General features: G+C 40.9%; 1 non-coding gene across 1 annotated transcript in view; it reads left to right on the top strand.

Moving 5' to 3' along the window:
- Positions 1–27,821, top strand: part of LOC102268008 (uncharacterized) — a 58,598-nt gene that overhangs the window by 12,357 nt on the left and 18,420 nt on the right. The window contains exon 2 of the transcript XR_011462685.1: positions 10,909–11,020. This is a non-coding gene — a transcript (uncharacterized protein). The remainder of the gene's footprint in view (positions 1–10,908; positions 11,021–27,821) is intronic.

Here is a 27,821-nt window from a genome sequence, read left to right as displayed (position 1 = left end):
ATAAATATTGGGTCATTTTTATTCTCTGAAATTTGCATCACTTTATAATTTATAGGTAGATACATATATAGTACTTTATATGTCTATATAATTTTTAAAATATATGTTTATAGACAAATTGTATTTGTTTAAGCAAGAATAGTTTTCATTTATAAACTCAACTGAAAATAGTCAGTCTTCTTTATTTTGGAAAAAGAAAATTACTTGAGTAGTTATCTTAAAACAAGTGAGGCACACTATACCCCATGCCCTGGGAGAGGAAGTAACAGGAAGAATTTTATTTTTCTTGAATTTGGTCAGGGCAGTTCTCCAAATTCCTCTTGGTGAGTAGAGCTCTGGGGTGCTTTGGTTTGATCTGCATAAAGAAACTAGAAACTTTCTGGAAGGGAAGGGATAGAAATCATCCCAACCCCAACATTTCTCAAGATTCCTAGTTATAAAAATCCATGGGAGAATCCTTCTGGAAGACAGAAGGACTGTTGGGAAACTAATCCAGGAAGGTAAAAGGTTAAAGGATGTTCATGACAGCAAGTTTGCCATGACTGGGCTCCCTGCCAGTTTAAAGTGGTTGTTTTTGCTTTGAAACTGGAAAAAAAAAAAAAAAAAAGTACAGTCATCCCTCAGTATCTACAGGGGATTGGCTCCAGAACCTGCATAGATACCAGAATGGGAGGAAACTCAAGTCCCACAGATGCTGCTTGGTATCTGAAGTTCCACATCTATGGATTCAACCTACTGTGGATTGTGTAGTACTGAACGGTGTAAGTGGATACAAGCAGTTCAAACCCATGTTGCTCATGGGTTAACTGTACTTCCATATGTTAGTGGTGGATCTGGATCTGAATAGATTTTGCTGCTTGTTCTTTTGTTTCAACTTCAACTTTTATTTTTCCAAAATAAAGAAGACTGTTTCTAGTTGAATTTGTAAATGAAAACTACTCTTGCTTAAAAAATATAATTTGTTTATAAATATATATTTTAAAATTATATATACATGCAAAGTACTATATATGTATATACCTATAAAGTTATGCAAATTTCAGAGAATAAAAAATGACCCTATATTTATGTCATAGAACATAATCCCCCAATTTGCAAGAGGTATGCAAATCTCTTTGGATATCTAGGAGACTTATAATGTGCTATATTCAACTAAACCACATTGCCACATTTAAAAAATAATCTTTCAATCCAGCTGTGATGAGCATTTTGGGAAGAAATTCATATGCTAAACTGTAAGCAGCATTAAATATGTCAGGATTTAATAAGTGTATACTAAGCTTTATTCACAATCCCTGTACCTTATTTAGGAGGTGAATAAATTTTAACTTAAGGAAAAAAGCATTAGGGGAATAGAATTGAGAGGTTGGAAATGAACCCATACAACTGTGGTCAGATGATTTCTAACAAGGATACCAAGACTATTCAATGGGGGGAGTGACTGTCTCTTTAACAAATGATGCTGGGAAAACTGGATGTCTACATGGAGAAGAATTAAGTTGGACTGTAGTTTTATGGGCTTCCCTGGTGGCTGAGACACTAAAGAATCCGCCTGCAACGCAAGAGACCCAGCTTTTGAAAGATTGTTGCTGACACACAAAAAGATGCTGGGATTCTTGGCCTCCAGAGGAGAAGAATTCAATCCAGGACCAGAGATGAGGCTTGATCGCTCAGAGCTTTTGTGTAACAAAGAACTAGAGCTCCAAGCATCCTTACCTTGTCCTAAAGAATCCCGGAGGAGCCCCCAAGATGAAAGGTTGTTGCTGAGCCACGCAAAGATGCCAGGATTTTTGGCCTCCAGAGGAGAAGAATTCAATCCAGGGTCAGAGACGAGGCTTGATCACTCAGAGCTTTTGTGTAATAAAGTTTCATTAAAGTATAAAGGAGATAGAAAAAGCTTCTGACATAGGCATCAGAAGGGGTAGAAAGAGCACCCCTTTGCTAGTGTTAGCCATGGAGTTATATACTCTCTAATTAGTTATTACAGTGAATCAAAAGAATGTCTAGAGGTTGTAAAGACCTCACTAGACCTACTCCCATAATTTACAACCTTAAAATAACAGGATTAGCCAGAAGGTTTTTTCCAGAGACTGTCCTCAAGCAGGATACATTATTGTTATATAATCCTAAGAAATGTAGAGGGACAAAAAAAGTTTGTCCTTTCTTCCTCCTTGAGAATTCCAGACCCCTCTCTCCTTGGGGACCCCTGGACTTCTTATCAATCTGCCTAGGAATTGACTCTCTCACTTTGATCCCTGGGTCGGGAAGATCCCCTGGAGAAGGAAATGGCAACCCACTCCAGTATTCTTGCCTGGAAAATCCTGTGGATGGAGGATCCTGGCAGGCTACAGTCCATGGGGTCGCAAAGAGTTGAACACAACTGAGCGACTTCACCTTCTTTCACTTCCTAATACTATACTGTGTAAAAAATTAACTCAGAATGGATCATAGAGCTAAATACAAGGTCTAAAGCTATACAACTCTTGTAAGAAAACATACAAGTAAATCTTTAAGGCCTTGAATTCAATAGTGATTTCTTAGATGTGACACCCAAAGCACTAGCAACAAAGGAAAAATATTCAATTGGACTTCATCAAAATTAAAAACTTTGTGCATCAAAGGACACTATCAAGAGAGTTAAAAGACATTTTACAGAATGGGAGAAAATATTAACAAGCATGTATCAAGTAAGAGTCTAATATCCAGAATATATAAAAAATATAATTCGACAATAAAAAGACAAGTCCATTTTATACAGAGCAAAGAACTTCAGTAGATATTTCTCTGAAGAAGATACACCAGTGGCCAACAAACACATGAAAAGATGCTCAATGTCATAGTCATTCAGTTCGTTCAGTTCAGTTCAGTTGCTCAGCTCTGTCTGACTCTTTGTGACCCCATGAATCGCAGCACGCCAGGCCTCCCTGTCCATCACCAACTCCCGGAGTTCACCCAGACTCACATCCATCAAGTCAGTGATGCCATCCAGCCATCTCATCCTCTGTCGTCCCCTTCTCCTCCTGCCCCCAATCCCTCCCAGCATCAGAGTCTTTTCCAATGAGTCAGCTCTTCGCATGAGGTGGCCAAAGTACTGGAGTTTCAGCTTCAGCATCATTCCTTCCAAAGAAATCCCAGGGCTGATCTCCTTCAGAATGGACTGGTTGGATCTCCTTGCAGTCCAAGGGACTCTCAAGAGGCTTCTCCAACACCACAGTTCAAAAGCATCAATTCTTCAGCGCTCAGCCTTCTTCACAGTCCAACTCTCACATCCATACATAACCACAGGAAAAACCACAGCCTTGACTAGATGAACCTTTGTTGGCAAAGTAATGTCTCTGCTTTTGAATATGCTATCTAGGTTGGTCATAACTTTCCTTCCAAGGAGTAAGTGTCTTTTAATTTCATGGCTGCAGTCACCATCTGTAGTGATTTTGGAGCCCAGAAAAATAAAGTCTGACACTGTTTCCACTGTTTCCCCATCTATTTCCCATGAAGTGATGGGACCGGATGCCATGACCTTCGTTTTCTGAATGTTGAGCTTTAAGCCAAAGGAAAAGCAAATCAAAACCAAAGTGAGATACCATTTTACATCCACTAGGATGGGTATGATAATAAAATTTTTTAAATGGAAAATAAGTATTGGCAAGGATGTGAAGAAATTAGAACCCTCATGCATTGCTGATGAGAATATAAAATGATGTAGCTACTGTGAAAAACAATTGATGACTTCTAAATAAGTTAATCATAAACTTACCATACAACCCAGCAATTCCACTCCTAGGTATATACTAAAAAAAAATTGAAAATAGATGCTCAAGCAAAAACTCATAAACTTATCTTTGTAGCAGCTCTATTAAGAATAGCCAAAAAGGTAGACACAACTCAAATGTTCATCAGCTAATGAATGGATAAACAAAATGTGGCATGACTATGCCATGGAATATTATTCAGGAAGGAAGTACTGAAAATGTTATAAAGTGAATGAACCTTGAAAATATTAAATCCTAAGTGAAAGAATCCCCTTCATGGATCACAGCCGTGGGATCATAAACAAAGGGGCTTATGTAATTCAAATAAGCTAAGAGACAAGCTGGTCAGGGCCACACAAGACAGATGGGTCATAGTAAAGAGTTCTGACAACATGTGGTCCCCTGGAGGAGGAAATAGCAACCCACTCCAGTATTCTTGCCTGGAGAACCCCATGGACAGTATGAAAAGGCAAAAAAGATATAACGCTGGAAGAGGAGCCTCCCCAGGTTGGAAGGTGTGCAATATGCTGGGGGAGAGTGGGGAGCAATCATTAATAGCTCCAGAAAGGAAGAAGTGGCTGGGCCAGAGTGAAAATGATGCTCAGCTGTGGATGTGTCTGCTGGCGAAAGTAAATCTGATGCTGTAAAGAACAATATTGTACAGGAACATGGAATGTCAGGTCCGTGAATCAAGGTAAATTGCACATGGTCAAGCAGGAGACGGTGAGACTGAACATTGATATCTTAGGAATCAGTGAGTTAAAATGGGTGAATTTAATTCGTATAACCATTTTATCTACCACTGTGGGCAAGAATCCCTTAGAAGAAATGCAGTAGCCCTCATAGTCACCAAAAGAGTCCAAAATACAGTATTTTGGTACACTCTCAAAAACAACAGAATGATCTTGGTTCATTTCCAAGGCAAACCATTTGACATCACAGTAATCCAAGTCTATGCCCCAACCACTGATGCCAAAGAAAATTAAGTTGAATGGTTCTATAAAGACTGACAAGACCTTCTAGAACTAACACAAAAAAAAAAAAAGGTGTCCTTTTCATTTTAGGGGATTGGAATGCAAAAGTAGGAAATGAAGAGATACCAGGAATGACAGGCAAGTTTTGTCTTGGAGTACAAAATGAAGTAGGTCAAAGGCTAACAAAATTTTGTCAAAAGAACACACTGGTCATAACAAACACCCTCTTCCAACAGCACAAGAGATGAGTCTACACATGTACATCACCAGATTGGTCTACACCAAAATCAGATTGATTATGTTCTTTGCAGCCAAAGATAGAGAAGCTCTATACAGTCAGTAAACACAAGATCTGGAGCTGACTGTGGCTCAGATCACAACCTCCTTATTGCAAAATTCAGGTTTAAACTGAAGAAAGTAGGGAAAGCACCAGGCCATTCAGGTATGGCCTAAATCAAATCTCTTATAATTATACAGTGAAGATAAATAAATTCAAGGAATTAAATCTGATAGACAGAGAGCCTGAAGAACAATGAAAGGTTCATAGCATTGTGCAGGAGGCAGTGACCAAAATCATCCCAAAGAAAAAGAAATGCAAGAAGGCAAAGTGGTTGTCTGAGGAGGCTTTACAAATAGCTGAGGAAAGAAGAGAAATGAAAGGCGAGGGAGAAAACGAAAGATATACCCAACCGAATGCAGAGTTCCAGAGAACAGCAAGGAGGGATAAGAAGGCCTTCTTAAATGAACAATGCAAAAAAGTAAAAGAAAACAATAGAATGGGAAAGACTAGAGATATCTTCAAGAAAATTGGAGATATCAATGGAACATTTCATGCATGGATGGGAACAATAAAGGACAGAAAAGATAAGGACCTAACAGAAGCAGAAGAGATTAAGAAGAGGTGGCAAGAATATGCAGAAGAACTATACAAAAATGATCTTAATGACCCAGATAACCACAATGGTGTGGTTAGTGGTCACTCACCTAGAGCCAGACATCCTGGAATGTGAAGTCAAATGGGCCTTAGGAAGCATCAGTACGAACAAAGCTAGTGGAGGTGATGAAATTTCAGCTGAGCTATTTCAAATCCTAAAAGATGATGTTGTTAAAGTGTTATGCTTAATATGCCAGCAAATTTGGAAAACTCAGAGGTAGCCCCAGGACTGGAAAAGGTCAGTTTTCATTCCAATCCCAAAGACAAGCAATGCCAAAGAATGTTCAAAGTACTGCAGAGTTGTGCTCATGTCATATGCGAGCAAGGTAATGCTCAAAATCCTTCAAGCTATGCTTCAGCAGTACATGAACCGAAAGCTTCCAGGTGTACAAGCTGGGTTTCAAAGAGACAGAGGAACCAGAGATCAAATTGCCAGCATTCATTGGATCATGGAGAAAGCAAGGGAGTTCCAGAAGAACATCTACTTCTGCTTCATTGACCATGCTAGAGCTTTTGAAGGGGGCAAGCAGAGGATGAGATGGTTAGATGGCATCACCAGCTCAAAGGACATGAATTTGAGCAAACTCCGGGAGACAGTGGAGGACAGAGAGCCTGGCGTGCTGCTGCTCATGGGGTTGCAAAGAGTTGAACACAACTTAGTGGCTGAACAACAACAATAAATGAAAGAATCCAGACACAAAATGCTACCTACTAATGAGTTTATTTATATAAAATATCCAGAATAGGAAATCCATAGAGACTGTGAATCTACAGATTAAGATGAGACTGTGGAGACTACGGGCTTCCCTGGTAGCTCAGCTGGTAAAGAATCTGCCTGCAATGCAGGAAACCCCGGTTTGATTCCTGGGTTTGGAAGATCCCCTGGAGAAGCGATAGGCTACCCACTCCAGTATTCTTGGGCTTCCCTTGTGGCTCAGTTGGTAAAGAATCTGCCTGCAATGTGGGAGACCTGGGTTCAGCCCTTGGGTTGGGAAGATCCCCTGGAGGAGGTAATGGCACCCCACTCCAGTACTCTTACCTGGAAAATCCCATGGACGGAGGAGCCTGGTGGGCTGCAGTCCATGGGGTCGCTAAGAGTCGGACACGACTGAGCGACTTCATTTTCACTTTTCACTTTCATGCATTGGAGAAGGCAATGGCACTCCACTCCAATACTCTTGCCTGGAGAATCCCAGGGACCGGGAGCCTGTTGGGCTGCCGTCTATGGGGTCACACAGAGTTGGACACGACTGAAGTGACTTAACAGTAGCAGCGACTAAGCACAACACCACACATGGAGACTACAGCAGATTAGTGGGTGCCAGGGGCTGGGGAGAGGGGAGAATTGCAAGTGACTGCTTAATGCATTTGTGATTTCTTTTTTGGATGATGACGATCTTCTGGAATTAGATAGTGGTGATGTTTGTACAATATTGTAAATACACTCATGCCACTGAATTTTATACTTTGGTTAAAATGATAGATTTTATGTTATGTGCATTTTACCATAATTTATAAGAACTGGAGTTCCTGGTGACTTGACTGAAAATCTAATGGGAGGGAAGGGCAACAGGCTCCCAAAGTCAAGTTACTATGAGAGAAGTAAGAGGTAGATTCTCCCGATGGGGGAGGAACACAGAGGAATGGCAATGAGGTGGCTGGTACTGTGAGTTGGGACTCAGTGTAGCTCTTTCGAGGACCGTGTTCTTGCCCTGGAAAGGTGGATGTGTGAGTGACTTTGAATGGTTCAAATCAAAGGATTGCAGTGATCACAGTAGGAAGCCTGGGTTCCAATGATCAGAGTAGGAAGTCTGAAGACCCAGTGGTGTCCGGGAAAATCGGGAGGTTGGGTCCTGGCTTGGAGGCGTCGCCTGGATCAGCAGAGCTGGGGGCAGCTGCCCCTTTAGAGGAGCCTGTGCTCTCCCACTTGCCCGCTTCCTGGGCTTTCTTTACTCATTTTCCTTAAATGCCAGGTCCCCAGGACACCGTGACACTCCACTCGCCTCCTCTCCACAGCCAACTCCAGGTTGTCCTTCCACACTCAGCCCAGAGGTGATCTCCTCCATGAAGGCTTTCCTGACCTCTCCAGGCTGAGTTCGCTTCCCGCTCTGTGTCCCCTTGTACTCACTGATATCCTTACTCTTACCACACCTTACTGATCTTGCTCCTGTGAATCCTGTGTCTCTCAAGGGAAACTGGAACATCTTGCCTATGTTTGAATCCATTTCCTAGCTGTGAGATTACACAAACCACTTAAACTTGGTTTCCTTATCTGTAAGATGGGGATAATCTGCTTTTGATGGTTAAAATATATAAAAACCTAAACAATGACTGAGACATAAATGTTCAATAATTATGAGTTATATTAATGGTTTAATAATTATTATTACAATTACCACTAGTTATTTCTTTATTCCCAATGCCTTGTACAAAGCCCAGTATGCAGTAGGCACTCAATCAAATAGAACTGTTTTGTCTAGAACTCTGCTGTCCTGTACAATAGCCACCAGCTACATGCAGCTATTGAGCACTTTAAAATATCCAAATTTAAATATTCTGTAAGTGAAATACATATCAGAGGTTGGATACTTAGTATAGAAAACAGCAAAATAGTTCATAAAAATATTTTATATTGATTATGTGTTGAAATGATATTATTTTGGATCTTTCAAGTTAGATAAAATGTATTCCTTTTTAAATATTTATTTATTTGGCTGCATCAGGTCTTAGTTGCAGCACTCAGGATCTTTGATCTTCATTGCACCATGTGGGGTATTTAGTTGAGCCATGTGGGATCTAGTTCCCTGACCAGGAATCAAATCCAGGCCCCACTGAATTGGGAGTGTAGAGTTTTAGCCACTGGACCATGAGGGAAGTCCAACAAAATGTATTCTTAAAATAATCTTGCCAGTTTATTTTCACTTTTTGAAATGAGATTGCAATAGAACTATCATGTAATCCAGTAATTTCACTTCTGGGTATTTACCCTAAGAAAACAAAAACACTAATTCAGAAAGATACAGGAATTCCTGGTGCTCCAATGGTTAGGACTTGTGTTTTCACTGCCAAGGGCCTGCATTTGATCCCTGGTTGGGGAACTATGTTCACTGCAGCATTATTTACAATAGCTAAGATTATGGAAGCAACTGAAGTGTCCATGGATGGATTAATGAATCAAGATGTGTTATATATATATATACTGGAGAAGGCAATGGCACCCCACTCCAGTACTCTTGCCTGGAAAATCCCATGGACGGAGGAGCCTGGTAGGCTGCAGTCCATGGGGTCGTGAAGAGTCAGACACAAATGAGTGACTTCACTTTCACTTTTCACTTTCATGCATTGGAGAAGGAAATGGCAACCCACTCCAGTGTTCTTGCCTGGAGAATCCCAGGGACAGAGGAACCTGGTAGGCTGCCATCTATGGGGTCGCACAGAGTCGAACACAACTGAAGTGACTTAGCAGTAGCAGCATACATGTGTTTCAGTTCGGTTCAGTCGCTCAGTCGTGTCTGACTCTGTGCGACCCCGTGGACTGCAGCACGCCAGGCCTCCCTGTCCATCACCAACTCCCAGAGCTTGCACAAACTCATGTGCATTGAATCAGTGATGCCACCCAAACATCTCATCCTCTGTCGTCCCCTTCTCCTCCTGCCTTCAATCTTCCCCAGCATCAGGGTCTTTTCCAATGAATCAGTTCTTCAAATCAGGTGGCTAAAGTTTTGGAGTTTCAGCTTCAACATCAGACCTTCCAATGAATATTTAGGACTGATTTCTTTTAGGATTGACTGGATCTCCTTGCAGTCCAAGGGACTTCTTGAGTCTTCAAGACTTCAAGAGTCTTCTCCAACACCACAGTTCAAAAGCATACATTTTTTGGTGCCCAGCTTTCTTTATAGTCCAACTCTCACATTCATACATGACTACTGGAAAACCATAGCCTTGACCAGATGGACCTTTGTTGGCTTTTTAATATGGCTGCCTAGGTCAGTCACAACCTTTCTTCCAAAGAGCAAGTATCTTTTAATTTCTTGGCTGCAGTCACCATCTGCAGTGATTTTTGGAGCCACCCAAAAAAAAATAAAGTCTGCCACTGTTTCCCCATATTTGCCATGGAGTGATGGGGCCAGATGACATGATCTTAGTTTTCTGAATGTTGACCTTTAAGCCAACGTTTCCCCCTCTCATCTTTCATCAAGAAGCTCTTTAGTTCTTCACTTTCTGCCATAAGGGTGGTGTCATCTGCATATCTGAGGTTATTGATATTTCTCCTGGCAATCTTGATTCTAGCTTGTGCTTCCTCCAGCCCAGCATTTCTCATGATGTACGCTGCATATAAGTTAAATAAGCAGGGTGACAATATACAGCCTTGACATACTACTCCTTTTCCTAGTTTGAACCAGTCTGTTGTTCCAGTTCTAACTGTTGCTTCCTGACCTGCATATAGATTTCTCAAGAGGCAGGTCAGGTGGTCTGGTATTCCCATCTCTTTCAGAGTATTACTGAATCATAAAAAAAGAATGAAATCTTGCCATTTGTGACAACGTGGATAATTCTAAAGGATATTAGGCTAAGTAAAATAAGTCAAAGAAAGACAAATACTGTAAAATTTCACTTATATATGGAATCTAAAAAAACAAATGAACAAATAAAACAGACTCACAGATAGGGAGAACAAACTGGTGGCTGCCAGAGGGGAGGTGAGTGGGGGAATGTGCAAAGAGGTGAAGGTGACTGAGAGGTACAAAAACTTCCAGTTATAAAATAAATGTCATAGGGATGTAACTTACAGCCTAAGGAATATAGCCAATTAATACTGTAACAATTTTGTATGTGACAGATGGTTACTAGACTTATGGTGATCATTTCATAAGGTATTTAAATGTCAAATCACCTGGAACTAACATATTGTATGTCAATTATCCTTCAATAAATAAAGAAATATTTTTTAAAAATAAGATGAGACTTCAAGGAAATTTATAATTACACATGTAGTTTCATTATATTTCTGTTGAACAGCACAGATCAGAAAGTTCTCAGCCTGCCATTAGTATAGCAAACCTTCATCCAGCCTCATTTACTCTTGAATATTACGTGAGCTTTAGGAGTATAGTTAATTCATTTAGAACAATGATTAATTTGGAATCAAAAGTAATCCAGGTGATTTACAAAGGATTTTCCTTGCAGGGCTAGCAAGTTAATGTGTAGAAGTGTGTAGAAAGGGAACTAAAGCTTTGCAGGAATTTTCCAGGTTCGCTGCGATCCTGAGATTCAAGAATTGCGTCAGTGGCAGAAGAAGCTCCGTGAGGACAAGCATATTCGCCAGCGAGTCAAAATCTTCTGGGCCAAACAAGAACAAAAAGGTCAGTTGTATGATTCACAACCTGTGGTTTATTCAGGAAAAGCCTGAGTCTTGCTCCAGGATCAAGAAGGAAGCCCTGCGCGGTTTCCTGGGGTCCTTGTTCTGCACGGAACTCCACTGGGGTAAGGGAGGGGGCGGCATGTTAAAGAGTCGGCTCCCGAATGACAGCGGTGACGCGATGTAACTGTTCCAGCTGTTCCCCTCACTTAGGTACACGTCAGTGTCATCCCGCGTTTGCAGCTCTCTCTCTCTCTCTCTCTCTTTTTAGCTACAAACAAAAAGAATAACCCATCATTTTGGAAACACAGTGCCCATCAGTGTGATGGATAGTTATCATCTAAGCTGTTGATTGTGTGTCTGAACTTAAGTGCTGTTTTATGCCATCCTAGCCCCTTTTCTGAGAAATTAAACACATGTACAGAGTGAAGCGCTAGGAATAACAGAGAAGCACCCTTCACCTGTCTTGTATATGTCACAATTTTGTCCTATTTGCCTCCCCCTTTTTTTTTTTTTAAACTTTGTTACTACATATTTGTGGTAGAAAAATTAGGAAAAAAATAACCAAAAAAGGAGAAAAGTCAGAAATGTCACCACTGTTAAAATTTTGGTGAACATCCTGCTATACTTTTTCCAGTACAAAATGATGCAAATAAATATCCATTTGTATATTATTAAATGTGGGTTTTTGCATTCTACTTCCCATATATCTGTTCATTCTATTGTGTCATCTCCACTGTCACTGAACACACTCAGAACGTCATTCTGGTCAGCCCTAGAGAGTGGTATTGGGATGTCTAATAGCTGTGTGGTATTGACTTAGTGTCATTTATTTAACCAACAACATGGAATGAGACTCATGATGGATTGTCAAGGGGAAAATAACTGCAGGACAATAAATTTTCATTAAGAAAATTAAGATTCATTAAGAATCCCCTTGCAAAGCAGGAGACCAGGGTTCCGTCCCTGGGGTGGGAAGATCCCCTGGAGAAGTGAATGGCTACTCACTCCAGTATTTTTGCCTGGAGAATCCTCTGGACAGAGGAGCCTGGTGGGCTCCAGTCCATGGGGTCACAGAGTTGAACACAAGTGGCTGACTAACACTCACTAACTAAAATACGTGCTTGGAAATAGAGATGTCTAAAAAGCCTGGAGAATACGTTAGTGTTAGTTTCCTTTAGGAATCAGGACTAGGGAAAATCTTGCATTTTGGGAATTTTTAAATTATGAAAGCCAACGGGAAAAAATGATCATACCTCCCTCAACAGACCACCATCCTCTCACTGTCCATGCTCTGACCTCCCCATCCTCCCCATTCCTTGTCCCTTTTCACTAGACTGCAGTCCCCCTAGTCTCTCTTGTTCTGCTGTATGCCAACACCTTCCTCACCTCGCAACTGCACTTTCAATCCCTTTCCTGGCAAATCATCCTCCCCAGGGCGCTCTGTGGCCATTCCTTCTCACCCTCGGCTTAGGGGCATTAATGCCTCAGAGGGGCTGCCCCCACTCGCCTCACCTAAGGGGACCAGGAACAATATGGAGCAATCTCAACATGATGGAATCTAGGAAAAAGTCTTCTTTTTTTGCCCAGAGACTGTCTTCAATTCTGTTCTCTCAAATCTCTCTTTCCACTTCCTTCATGGCATGTCTCTGAAGTATGTTCTGATTTCATGAAGTCCAGCCTACTTAAAAATCTCAATCTCAGCTCCGATTTAATGCTCTGACTCAGTGGGGTTGGGAGTGGGAGGGAGGGAGATCCGGGGGCATCGTCCCCTCACTTCCTATGTGGTCCTCTCTTGGCTGCTGTTGCTTCTCTGGCTGAGACTGTGTGGTCATCCGTGTCCTGTGGGCAGGCGGCCCCACACTGGCTCTCTGACTCCTACGTTTCACATGAGCACTTCCTCAGAGCTCACAGGGCAGAAGCTTTGGGGGTCTGGTTCTGCCACTCCATCTTCTCCTTCCACTCAGACCCCACTTCTGCCAGCGCTCTCCCAGCCTTTTGTTCCTGGGGTCTCCTTAGCCGGTGGCCAGCCCTCTTGAGCCCAATGGAACAGTGTTCACTTGACACAGGAAACCAGGAGCCGACACGGACTTCTCCACTGCCCCCTTTTCTCCACCTCTCATGTCTCCCCAGTTCCCCTGAACTTGCTCTCCCAGGCACAGTAGGTTGAAGTGTGTGGAAATCTACCCTTAAAGGAGATGACCAATCAGATAATGAGGAGCCCCTCATCTTTCTGAGTTGTTCTCTTGGATCTTCCCTCCCCTGCCTTGGGCTTGGATGGGGGAAGCACCCACTTCTGTCTAAGGGAAGATAGAAAAATACAGCATTCTCCTTTAGGCCAGCAAGTCTCAACATTGTTGGATTGTGAACCAGAAAGAAATAGTTTTATGTCACAATCTATGACATATGAATATACTGATGGTTTCATATATACATAGCTAAAACAAAAGTTTTATAAAAAATGACCTTATTATATGGGCTTCCCTGGTAGCTCAGCTGGTAAAGAATCTGCCTGCAATGCAGGAGACCCCTGTTCGATTCTTGGTCGGGAAGATTCCCTGGAGATGGATAGACTACTCCCTCCAGTATTCTTGGGCTTCCCAGGTGGCTCAGCTGGTAAAGAATCCACCTGCAGTGTGGGAGACCTGGGTTTGATCCCTGGGTTGAAAAGATCCCCTGGAGAAGGGAATGGCTACCCACTCTAGTATTCTGGCCTGGAGAATTCCATGGACTGAATAGTCCATGGGGTCCCAAAGAGTTCGACATGACTGAGTGACTTTCACATACAAACCTATTATATGTAATGCCCTCTGGTATTTTCTAGTCTCTTGAGTTTTTAATTTAAGCATCAAAATTAACTGACAGCAATGAACTCATTGACTAAAATAAATATCCAAATCTCTATAGGTATACAGAAATAACCAAATAAATAAATGTGGGAGAAGAGGAGGCTTTCTCCCACAGTAGAATGACAACTAACATGTTTAGAAGATATAATGGAATTTAAAAGTCACCATTTTGTAACCATATTAATAAATCAATTGACTAAAGCAAGAATCATCAGTAGATGCTAAACCTCTGGGTGAAAGTTTATTGAGGGACATGATAGTCATAGTCTTAAAATATCTCTCCACAAGAGAAGGGAACCTCCTACACTATTGGTGGGAATGTAAACTGGTACAACTTTTATGGAGAACAGTATGGATGTTCCTTAAAAAACTAAAGCAGAGCTGCCACATGTCCCTGACATCCCACTCCTGGGCATGTATCTGGAGAAAAACATGATCTGAAAGGATGCATGCACCCCAGTGTTCACTGCTGCACTGTTTACAATAGTCAAGACGTGGAAGCCACCTAAATGTCCATTGACAGAGGAATGGATAAAGAAGATGTGGTAAATATATACAATGGAATATTACTCAGCCATTAAAAAAAGGAAATAATGCATTTGCAGCAGCAGATGGACCTAAAGATTGTCATACTCAGTAAAGTAAGTCAGAGAAAGAGGAATATCATATGACATCCCTTGTATGTAGAATCTGAAAGCAAATGATACAAATGAACTTATGAAACAGTAAGAGACTCACAGACTTCAAGAACAAACTTTTGGTTGCCAAGGTGGGAAGGGATATGGAGTTTAGGATCGATGTGTACACACTGCTAAATTTAAAATGGTTAACCAACAAAGACCTCCTGCATGGCACATGCTACTCTGCTCAACGTTATGTGGCAGCCTAGGTGGGAGGGGAGTTTGGGGGAGAATGGATGCATGTGCATGTATATGGCTGAGTCCCTTTGCTGTTCACCTGAAAGTATCACAACACTGTTAATTGGCTACGCCTCAATTCAAAATAAAAAGCTTTAAAAAAATCTAAGAAAATAATAACTTTGCACTAAAGAAACCTGGCAGACTCACCTTAACCAAGTGCTGAAGATTAATGTTACCAATATTGGGAAAAACTGACATCACCTGCCTCCTGATGTGATGTACTGAGGAAGACACACATCACACATTCTTATACACAACTCCTATCAAAAATGCATGAGTGGAACCTATCTAATTGTGAGGGAACATCAGATCAACCCAAACTGAGGACATGCTCCAAAATAACTGGTGTGGACTCTTCAAAAATGCCGATGTTGAGAAAAACAAAGATTAAAGGAGACCAAAGAGATATGACAGCTGAATGCTGTGCCTGATCTTAGATTGGATCTTGGATGGGGGAAAATTCTATAAAAGACATTACTGAAACAGCAAACTTTGAGTATGGCTTTATGTTAATTAATGGTACATAGTATTATTAAGTTTCCTGATGTTGATCAATGTTCTTGGCCAATATCAGAAACCTCCTATTCTCTTTGTTTGTTTGTTTTTTTTTGGATATGGATCATTTTTTTAAGTCTTTATTGAATTTGTTACAGTATTGCTTCTGTTTTATGTTTTGATTTTATTGGAGGGATGTGGGATCTTAGCTCCTCAACCAGGGATCAAACCCACGCCCCCCTGCAATGGAAAGTGAAGTCTAACCACGGGACCATGTCTTAACCACTTAACCACTGGACCATCTATTTGCCATGCTATTTCATGGCAAGTAGATGGGGAAACAACGGAAACAGTGAGAGACTTTATTTTGGGGGGCTCCAAAATCACTGCAGATGGTGACTGCAGCCATGAAATTAAATGATGCTTGCTCCTTGGAAGAAAAGCTGTGATCAACCTAGACAGCATATTAAAAAGTGGAGACATTACTTTGCCAACAAAGGTCCATCTAGTCAAAGCTATGGTTTTTCCAGTAGTTATGTATGGACTATAAAGAAAGCTGAGCACCGAAGAATTGATGCTTTTGAACTGTGGTGTTGGAGAAGACTCTTGAGAGTCCCTTGGACTGCAAGGAGATCCAACCAGTCCATCCTAAAGGAAATCAGTCCTGAATATTCATTGGAAGGACTGATGCTGAAGCTGAAACTCCAACATTTTGGCCACCTGATGGGAAGAACTGACCCATTGGCAAAGACCCTGATGCTGGGAAAGATTGAAGGCAGGAGGAGAAGGGGACGACAGAGGGTGAGATGGTTGGATGGCATCATGGACTCAATGGACATGAGTTTGAGCAAGCTCCGGGAGTTGGTGATGGACAGGGAAGCCTGGCATGCTGTAGTGCATGGGGTCGCAAAGAATTGGACATGACTGAGTGACTGGACTGAACCCCTGGACCACAAGGAAAGTCCCAGAAACCTATTCTTAAGTTGCATGCTGAAGGTTTTATGCAACTTAAACTCCAATGATACAGGAAAAAACAATAACACACATGCACACATATCCATACACATACACATAGAAAATGATCAAGTATAAACAATGTTGAATCTGAGAGTTCTTTGGATGATTATTATGATTATGAATGAATGGACAGACGGGTGGAGTTCTGAGCTTTGTATGAGTTCACATACAGAGCCTGGTGCAGAGCAGGGGCTCATCACATTGGTGTTCTTAGTGTCCCTTTTTAAGAAGTAGGTTGAGCTGTAACTGTTTTGACAGGCTCATCTCTGTACAACTGCTGGTTCCTTTCATTTCAAAACTAGAAGACAATCAGAACTGTAATCAGATTAAAGATCAAGGAACATGCGGCAGTGTGCCTATTTATTTCTGATTTTACTTATTATTATTATTTTTTTTAGTTGATTTGTCACTGGCTTACTGATTAGTTTGGCTTGCTATGTGACAGTGAGTGCAGGCTGGACTTAATGCAGTGATCCAGCCAGCAGCAGAGGGCAGAATGACTGGTCCCATCTCGGCCACCTGCTGCCCATGTCCCTTGACGTCTTTCTACCTTCCGAGGGTTCCAAAAGGAGCAGTGCTTTCCAAACAAGATGAGGTTTTCCGTAAACGCCCCATTGTGAACTTGTGGGTAAATTTCTCATTTGCAATGAAACTGTAGACATGGCCCTTGGGAAAGAAAACCGTTCTAAACACGGTCCCCAGATCTGTGGTCAGTTCAGAAGAAAGTCAGTGCAGCACAGTGGAGTTTTGGAGTTGGCAAGACTTGCCCTTGGAATCTTTTTCTTTTTTTATCTGTGTGACCCTGATCTAGTTAACTTCATTCAATCTCAGTATTCCCACATGCAAGATGGAACTATTAATAGTCCTGTCTCATACAGTTGTTAAAGGATTGCAAGAGATGATCTTTGGAATAAGTCCTGGCACATAGTTCCCATACATGTTGGTTATTGTCATTTTAAAATATGTCTATGCTTCAAGCAGTTTTGCATTGATTTCCTCTACTAGACTCTAAGCTCGAAGGGGTTTCATGCAGGGACTGAGTGTCTTATTCATCATTTAGCACAGAGCCTGGCACAGAGCAGACAGCCTATACATATTTGGTGGATGGAGCTCTGGTTTTCATTTTAAAGATGAATAAGTAGAGGGCCTGGAAGGTCGAGGGCTTGCCAAGGTCACACAGCCGGGGAGGCCCTAGGGCTGGGACTCAGGCATGCCCTTTCTTTGTCCTGTGTTCTGACACATCCCAGAGGAGAGATGCAGCGAGACAAGACACTCTCTTGGATTCTACCATCAGACCCAAAGCTCTCAGGAATCCTCCCGAATATGATACACGGCTTGTCTGATTTCTTATGACCTATGGTTTCTTGCTGTTTGTGTTTGCGATGACTGAGGCCCTTGCGTAGCGGCTGAATTGCCAGGACCAGGGTACAACCTGCTGCCCATAAAGTGAAGTAAAACTTTCTGTCTCCTTCAAGTGTCACTGAGCTGATTTACTTTGTTAAGTTCATGTACAACAGATTTATTCCTGTTGAAGGCCTTATGAATCTGGGTAGTGTGGAGGTTTTGACAATCAACTCCTTCCAGCCAAGGTGACATTGTAATTAGACCCCCAAAGAGCTCTGATGAAACAGTTTGAAGATGAATGTTAAACACACGTAGTTCTTTAGATTTGTGGTAAAGAAAAAAAGTGGAGTGATTGCAAATAAAAATGGGTTTCATCTTCATGTAAAAAAAAGGCACTACAGACTCATCTATGTACAAATCCATCATACAAGCATAAGATTTTTTTTTTTTTTTAGTGGATGCCATTTTATCCATATTGTTCTCTGGTATTTATAGTATGAATGAGTTTTGCCAAGTTCATTCCTTGGAGCAACCTTGGTGCAGACAGGAGGTCTGAAGGAGAGGAGCGTCAGCTGTCGGGGTAGAACCGTGGTCATTTATAGCCTGTCTCATGTTACACTGAGTCAGAGGCTGTCCTGCAGGATTTTCTTCTAGGACAGAGCGGTGTGAAGTTATTCTTAAGTCTCTATCCATCAGGACAGTTGCAGGAATTATTTTTAAAGCGTTTATGACAAGAATTACAGCCAATATAATCCAAAAGAAGATGCCAAAGTCATTTTTGAGATATGGGCAAAAATCTCTTCTTGATTAATAGCATATTTTTAGCTTCATATAATTGGTAATTGTTTTCAAATGTGCTTTGTAACTGAATATTCATATTTTATTTGGAAATCTGGTATGAGTAAGGAGAAAGAAACCATAGAAACTGTTCCATAACATCAGATTACATTTTTTATGTATACAACATCAGATTACGTATATATACAGCATCTGATAACAATTTTCATATGTGTGTGTGTATTCTGCATATTTGTGTAAATACTCTTTGAATAACTTTTATCTCTTCTTGATATTTTTTGTGATTTTATGTGGTTTTATTTCTATCATTGTAAGATTGACAGTATTTTAATCTTTAAGAGTGGGATGAATTGGGAGATTGGGATGTATACACACTACTATTTATAAAATAGAGAACTAATTAGAACCTGCTGTATAGCACAGGGAGCTCTACCCAATGCTCTGTGGTGACCCAGATGGAAAGGAAATCCAAAAAAGAGGATATATATATACATATAGCTGATTCACTTTGCTGTAGAGCAGAAACTAACAACACTGGAAAGCGACCATATCCCAGTTTTAAAAAATAGTCATTTACCTATAACTTTCTTTTTGGAATTTTTGCTATTTTAAATATCACTTCTTGATACTAAAGGAAAGGGTGGGGGAAGCTGACCTGTCAAAGGAAACAGATTCTTTACTTTGGTTTGCTCACCTTTTATTCCCTATGTCAGTCCAAGAGTGGTTTATAGTCATTTACAGAAACACATAATATAACATTTTAAGGTAAATGTGTAATTGGATTAAGGAAAAATTAAAAGTAGAGAAAAAATAAAGCCATTAAATATAGTAAGCAAAATACTTACTCCAAGTCTGTATTTGCTAGAGATTTCTTAGGGACAAAGTAAAGAGGGAAATAAGGTCTATTACATAATTCACAGTATCCACAAGGAAAAAAAAAAAAGTGAGCCAGTGGTTCAGGAAATACTGGGTCCTTCCCTATACATTATGCAATGTGAATAATAACCTCAAAAATGTTCCTACAATAAATAGAAATGTCTGAGCTTCCTAGAAGCTACAGCAATGAATGAAATAGGATCATGACATTGTTCATTGTCCTCAAATTTAAAAAGTTTCTTGGAAGCACACTTATTCCTGGAGCTAATTTTTCTCTCATAAAGAAGACACTATAATGAGGTGAACATTATCTTTTCCCTAAATATAATGAGTTTCTTAGTAGGGCATGGCTTCTGGAGGAAAAAGATAAAAGCCTGAGTGCAGGGTGGGGTAGAAAGCAGAGAAATTTCTTTTCTTGATTTTAAATCTAGTATTTAAGTTTAGATTGTAATGACAAATCTTAACTATTAGGATTAGGGTTTTAGGATATTCTTAAAATGAGTGCCTTGTCTTGGTCACACCCTGGAAGTTGGTTCTTAGAACAGAGAAGGCTGTCTGGAGCTCAGGAACAGTTATGAGTAGACGAGCATATGCTGCGTGCCAGGCCCTGTACTAAGCACCCGTGTTCCCATGTAGCCCTCATACTTCTCTCCCAGAGGAAGGATATTACCTCCATCGTACAGGTGAGGAAACCGGGGCTGGAGGTTACATGACTCACCCAGGTCACACAGCCAGGAAGGCCAGAGACCAGGGATTTGAACCCAGATCTGCCTGATGCCAGGGAATCTCTGGCCATCTCCTGCCATAGTGTCCAGTTATTGATACCTTAAGCTGTGTGTCCAGTAGGGCTGATCGGCCCCCTGCAAATCTTCCTATCAGGGTACCAGGACCCCCAGGCTGGACAGTGGGCAGCATCTGGCTGTACCTTCCACTTGACACTAGCTGAATCGATGGCAGGCCGCTGGAATAGGGGATATCTGAGGGTAGGGAAGGCCTAGTCCCCAGTCTGAAGGATGCAGGATCTATAACTATGTTTCTAGGAGACATTTCCATTAGAAGTGGAAGCCAGGGGTGAGAAGATGAGGATGAGGATGCTTTGTCTCCCTCCTTCCATACTCCCTTCCTATCTACAGATGAACAGAGAAGGCCTTGACCACAAAAGAGGGGCCCAGGTGCAGAGAACACTCTGGCCTGAGGCTCAGGAGGTGGGTTCTGGCATTAAGTGTGACCTTTTGTGATTGACAAACATGATCTATCATATAACAGAAAGGGGCAAATTTTCAGTGACTTATTTTCCAGAGACAACCACTGTTGAGTGTATCAGCTCATAGGGTTTCTTCATCTATTAATATTTAAATATATATACACATATTTATGTTTATAAACATGAGCTATGTTATATATAGTATCCTGTAACTTGCTTTTTTCTTCACTTGACAACATATCATTGACATCTTTTCATGCCACATATACAGAGACCTCTCTCATGATTTTTTGTGGTTCCATAAAAATGATAAATCTATGCTGCATGCTGTGTTGCTTATTTCTGTCTGACTCTTTGTGACTTTATGAACTGTAGTCTGCCAGGACTCTCTGTCCGTGGGATTCTCCAGGCAAAAATACTGGAGTGGGGTGCCATGCCCTCCTCCAGGGGATCTTCCCAACCCAGGGATCAAACCTGCATCTCCTAATCTCCTTGCATTGGCAGGCAAATTCTTTACTACTGAGCCACCTGGGAAGCCCATTGATAAATCTGTGCCATATTTTTTTAAAAACAATTCTCAATGAACAGATATTTGGCTTGTATTATGAACAATGTAGGGGCTTCCCTGGTAGCTTCAGCTGGTAAAGAATCCAGCCTCAATGCAGGAGAGCCCGGTTCGATTCCTGGGTCTGGAAGATCCCCTGGAGAAGGGATAGGCTACCCACTCCAGTATTCTTGGTCTTTCCTGTTGGCTCAGATGGTAAAGAATATACCTGCATTGCGGGAGACCTGGGTTTGATCCCTGGGTTGGGAAGATCCCCTGGAGGATGGCATGGCAACCCACTGCGGTATTCTTCCTGAAGAATCCCCATGGAAATAGGAGCCTGGTGGGCTACAGTACATGGGGTCAGAAAGAGTCGGATACGTTGAGCGACTAAGTGCAATGCAGCACAGCATGACTAATGTATTGAAAGGCTTTTGTAGATATATTCCTGCTTACTTATAAAAGTATTTCTATAGGATAAATTCCTAGAAATGGAGTTGCTGAGTCAAAGGATATAAATATATTAAGTTTAGACAGTGATCACCGTACTGTCATCCAAAAACACTACAACAATTTATGCTTAATGCATAACCAAGTCACTTTGGAACTTTTGATGGGTGATGTAATCTTTGTATTTCATTTTCCCCACTTGTAAAATGAGAATGATTATGCCTCAGGAATAATTCTAAATGAGGTCATTGCTTTGATATCACCATGGGTCTTTAAGAAGAAATACACTGTTGGGAAATCTAAGGTGTCATTTTCATTTTAATTTTTTCTCTCATATCTCCTCAAACCTTAGTTCCTTTTCTATTTTAACCAGCAGAAGAAATAAAAATTTGATTAAAAGAAGTCTAGTGACTTCATGCCTTGAGATTACTTTCATCAGTTCTATTTTTAAGACTCACCAGTGGGTGAGGATATTAGGATGACATCAACTTTCATACATATCTTTTCATTTAAAATTTGCAAAAGTCTGCACAACCGGGACATGCCTTTGCTTAAAATGCTTGATGTTCCCCTACTATTCTACTGAAATGTAAAGTAAAATAAAAGATGACTTCCTTTATTAAATGATCTGCTCCTAAAGTTTTAGTCCCCAGTTTAAACTTTTGTAAATGGATGCTTCCGACCAGTAGCTTCATTCTGTCATCTGACTTTTCAGCATTCTTTGCAGTTATATAGACGCAGAATGCTCTTGTAAGATCTAGATGTATCCACAAACACCTGGAAGGCTCAAGGAACCAGACTGGATAAAGTTTCCCATTTATCGGCTGTATAACCTTGTGCTGGTTGCATAACCTCTCAGTGACTCAATTTGCATGGCAATAAAATAGAAACACTAATGTTAGTAACCACTCCATAGGGTTTTTATAAGGATTAAATGAACTGGAATAGTGCCTGGCTCAAAAAAAAAAAAAAAAAGTGATCAATAAATGATAACTATTATTAGTAATATAAATGCTCAACATATGGCTAATATATGTTATTATTAAGAATACTTGCTCTGAGGTCTGAATGAATCCTGACTCTAACATCAGCATGGGCAGGGCTCATTCTCTTGAAGCCCAGTTTCCTCCTCTGTTATGTGGGGACAGTTAGGGCCCATCACACAGAGCTCCTGTGAGAATTAAATAATATTTAATATCATGGATGCTATTAAATAGATCCTGGTACAAAGGGAATGATCAATAACTGGTGGCTGGTTTCTGTAATATTTTTTGAACTGTCAAGAAAGAGAAAAAAAATGTATTCCAGGTGATCCACTCCAGTACTCTTGCCTGGAAAATCCCATGGACGGAGGAGCCTGGTGGGCTGCAGTCCGTGGGGTCACTTGGGGTTGGACACGACTGAGCGACTTCACTTTCACTTTTCACTTTCATGCATTGGAGGGGGAAATGGCAACCCACTCCGGTGTTCTTGCCTGGAGAGTCCCGGGTAGGGGGGAGCCTGGTGGGCTGCCGTCTCTGGGGTCACACAGAGTCGGACATGACTGAAGCGACTTAGCAGTGGTTCTCAATCCTGGCTGCAGGTTAGAACCCCCTGGGGGAAATTTACAAGGATGTGTCAGGCCAGAGGCCAGAGAAAGCGATTACATGGGTTTATTCTTAGAAGAGAATGTGTTGTAACCACATCAGCACAATCCTAATACTATGGATTAGCTGGAGGATCCCAGTAATAGCTTTGGATTCAAAATCTTCCTTTGTGGGGCTCTTCTCACTAATGCAATTTCATTTGTATTAAAATTCAGGGGATCTGAGTTCCTTCAGTTTACCAACTAGCTGGACTTTGCTTTCCCCTTTGAAAAGTGGAAGGAGTGAGCAAGGAAATCTCTATAAAATAGGAAATCTGATAGGTGTTTTGCTATAGAATCTCCTGCCTACGGGGCTAAGAGACCTATTGTTGACCAAATCCAAAGCCTGGAAACCTATTGCTGTTGTCTTGGTGGTGGTTGTTGGTTTGGGGAGTTTGGTTTTAAGATTGAAGCCAGGAACAATATATGAGGAACATTCTGGGTTTTGCTGTGAAGAATGAGGTTAGATAGGGCCAGAGAGTAACTGGGGAGGGGAGAAGAGCAAAGGGTATTTTGGGTATTTGGCAGTTTGAGAGAATTTGAGGGGAAAGAGTAGGGATGTTTAAAGGCGCTTTCTGTTTGGTCATATACTTGAAGAGTTGGAAGATGTCTCCTAGACTGAGGGATTTCTGTCATACCCAGGGTGACTCCCTGAGTGAAAATCAAGCTCACAGAGGGAGGGCCATGGGAAACTGCTCCTGCTGTGGTGTCCAGCCTACAGGGTAGCGTTGTCCTTACCCTTAGCTGCCACACCTTGGTGTCTGCAAAGATCCATGGTCTTTATGAATGCCTACCACATGCCTTAAATATATTATTTTAATCTTCATAACAAATGTAATGAGAATAACCTATTGTCACCCCATCTCTTGTCTCAGATGTTAAGTCACTTGCTTTTGGTCGACAGCTGCTAAGGAGCAGAACTGAGGACGTTTAGACTTCCACAGCATCATAGTGCCTTGCTGTCCTCATACCCTTTCTTTCTGACAGTCCCCCCGATTAGGCTGAGGGAGAGGTCTGGAATTCATGCTCTCAAAAGTGCAACAGATGTTCAATGCAGACATGAAGGCCACCCCATAAAAAGCAATGAAGGACTGATAATGCTTGAATGTGGATGAACCTTGAGAACTTGAAAATTTGCTAAGTACAAGAAGCCAGACACAAAAGACCACATATTATGTGATTCCCTTTATGTGAAATGTCCAGAATAGGAAAATCTGTAGAGATAGAAAGCAGATTAGTGCTTGCCTGGGCCTGGGAGGCTGAGGGAATGGGGGTGACAGCTGAGAGGTAAGGGGATTCTTTAGGGGAATATGAAGATGTTGTGAAGTTGACTGTGGTGATGGTTGCACCTGTCTGCGAATATACTAAAAATCATTGAATTGTGTACTTTAAATGAGTGAATTGTATGGCATGTGAGTTATATTTCATAAAGCTGTCATATAAATAAAAATGAAGGCACAGACTATCTTACACCCATTAAGATGGATACTATCAAAAAATAGAAAATAATAAGTATTGATGAGAATGTGGAAAAAATGGACCATTTTGCATTATTGCTAGGAATGTAAAATGATATAGATAAAGTGGTTCCTTAAAAAAATTTTTAAAGGAATTACCCATGAGCCAGAAATTCCACTTTGGGGCATATACAAGAAAGAAGGCAGGGCCTCGATGAGATGTTTGTACACACATGTTAATGGCAGCATTAGTCACAATAGCCAAAGGTAGAAGTAACCCAAGTGTCCATCAATGGATAGGACATATATGGTGTGTCCATACAGTAGAATATTGTTCAGTCTTAAGGACGTTCTGACACATGCCATAATGTGGATGAGCCTTGAGGACATTTCGCTAAGTGAAATAAGCCGGTCACAAAAAGATAAATACTGAATGATCCCACTGAAATCAGATACTTAGAATAGTAATATCCATAGAGACAAAAAGTAAGATGGTTCTTGTTTAATGAGTGCCGAGTTTCTGTTTTGCAAGATGAGGAGTTCTAGAGATGGATCGTGGTGATGGTATGAGTGTACTTAATACCTCCAAATGGTACACTTTAAGGTGATTAGGATGGTAAATTTTATCTTATGTGTATTTTATCACAGTAAATAAATTAAGAGGAAAAAAGTGAAGGCGCAGACCCCAGATTCCCTCATGGCTCTCTCCCTCACCTCCATCAGACTCTGCTTAATTGTTACCTTCTCAGTGCCTTCTCCCTGACCACCCCCATCCCTCTGCCCTGCTCATCTCCATCTAACATGTTATCTACAGGGTGATTCAAAAGGAACTGGCCACTTCCAGACTTGTATTAAAACACGCATGGACATAGATGAAGAACTTAGTGTTGGTGCCATTTCTTCTTTGCCACTTTGGAGAAATGAAGTGATTGCCCTTCAACTCTGATTGTGATGAAGGATATAGGACAAAGCCAGCTCCAGGATGGCGGGGTGCCCTGAGTCCAGTGTATGTTCTGGGGGCTGCACCATAGAGAATCGATTATATTGTAATCACTGTATTTCCTTTACAAACTGTCTTTGACTATGTGATGTATTTAATTATATTTAGTCACTGGTTAATAATTTTTCAAGTTTTTAATTCTTCTGACTTGCCCAGAATTTTAATAATTTATTTTGTTTATTGCATATTATTTGCTTATTGTGACTGCACTGGAACATGGATGCTTCCTGTGGCAGCTTGGGGATTTTTTCCTTTCTGTGTCATTTACTGCTCTATCCAAGCTCCTAGCACAGTGCCCAGCATACATGTGATAGATGTTCAAGAAGTATTTGATTCAGTGAATGAATCTGTGTTACACAATCCCCTTCCCAAATCATCCAGCTTGACAAACACCCTATGGACAAGGTCAGTCTAAGGTAATCAGAGTTGTTTCCAAGCAACCAACCAAACAAATAAATAAAAGGAAATATATTATCCATCTTTTCTAAAATAATAAAAAGGACTGTTCACACTCCCATATGCTTCCTATGAAGCAACCACTGTTCTAAGCACATCCTTAGTAGGGACTCAGTCTTCTCAGCAGCCCTTTGACCTAGGTACTGTATGGTCTCCATTCTATAGATGAAGAAACTGAGGAACAGAGAGGTTGAACAATGTACCCAGGGTCACTCAGAAAGGAAGAGGGCTTAGAAATCCTTCCTTTTCCCCACCTCCTTATGCTGCAATGCACAGATGTTATTTATGGAGTTAAGCTCTGGAGAAATCTGCTGGTGTTTGGTTTTTTGCGAAATCCATCAGGACCCACCCTCTGATTAAACTGCTGAGGGCATGAAGCACATGTTCCTTTACACCCTAGCCTGGTTTAAAGGGCAATGGTTCCACCCACCTAATTGTCCCATCTTCTCTCTGTAAGCACAAGTCCAACCCTGGCTGATGCATGGTATTCACCCTGAGGATCTAAATTTAGGATCTGAGCAGCTAAAATGTCTTCCCAATTTTTAGATTAAACTCTCATTAGTTCAGGACATGGAAAAATTTAAAGGCATAGAGCTATGGAGGCTAATCTGATTCTTTTTAGAACTATAATTTAAAAACTGTCCCTTTTTAATAACTTAAAAACTGTTCTGTATTCTCATTCTGAAAAATACAGAAAAGTTTCAAGAGATCAAACAAAACAAAACTACCCACTGTGCTGTCCCTGATAATATTTTGGTGTATAGGAAGACTTAGAAAGACTTTTTAGAAAATGTTTTATTTATCCCATCTGAGCAGGTAGGAGGTAGAGGAGACTGAGTCTTTTGCATGTATTATACTTTCGCCATATGTATTGGAGTTGCCCTCATTTGCTTTTTGTGGCATCTGAAGGCTTGTCATTCAAGAGGCTTTGGAATGATATTTGAAGCTGTTCCAGAGTGAGCAGCTTATAACAGCAGGAAAAGTCCTGGGCCTGGAGTCCCAAGCTTTATATTTAAACCCTGATTGGAAGTGTCCTAGCTGTGTATCCTTGAGCAAAGCACTTAACTGATCTTTTAACCATCTTTTAACTATAAAATGAAACTAACATCCTCCTAAAGGTCCAACTTAGAGACAAGGTTATTTGAGTTAAAAAGACTTGAGCTAATGCTCATCTGTCAATTCTCACTGATTGTGGGATCTTGAGAAAGTTGTTTAACCTCTCTGACCTTTAGTTTCTTCATCTGTACAATAGAAATGATAAAAGCACTCCCATCAATGGATCCTAGAGAAACTCATATGAGATGGTGCATGTAACATGTTCAGTCCAATACCTCCCAGACAGTAGGGGTTCAACGATGGTCAGTGACTATTGTAAGTCATACAGTTTTTGACTCCTGTTAGAGCAGTGTTCTTCCCACTGTGGATGGTGAAATCAATTAGTGGGTTACCATATGCATTTTAAAAACTGAAGTAATTTTAGGTCTTAAATAAGTCATCTTTAATCTGTTTTGAATTTATTTTTGCATATGGTATGACAAAGTAGTCCAGTTTTATTCTTTTAAATGTAAGACCTAAAACTACTAGAAGAAAACATAGGCAGTACATTCTTTGACATCAGGCTAAGTGATTTGGGAGGGGGCAGTATGTCTCCTCAGGCAAGGGAAATAAAAGCAAAAAAAAAAAACCAAATGAGACCACTTCAAACTATAAAGTTTTTGCACAGAGAAGGAAACTTGAAAAAATGAAAACACCACCCAGTGAATCTGATAAG

The sequence above is a fragment of the Bos mutus genome, chromosome 25 (genome assembly GCF_027580195.1).
Source record: "Bos mutus isolate GX-2022 chromosome 25, NWIPB_WYAK_1.1, whole genome shotgun sequence".
NCBI classification, from domain to species: domain Eukaryota; kingdom Metazoa; phylum Chordata; class Mammalia; order Artiodactyla; family Bovidae; genus Bos; species Bos mutus.
Note: the sequence above shows the minus strand (reverse complement) of the source record. Positions and strands in the feature narration are given on the sequence as shown.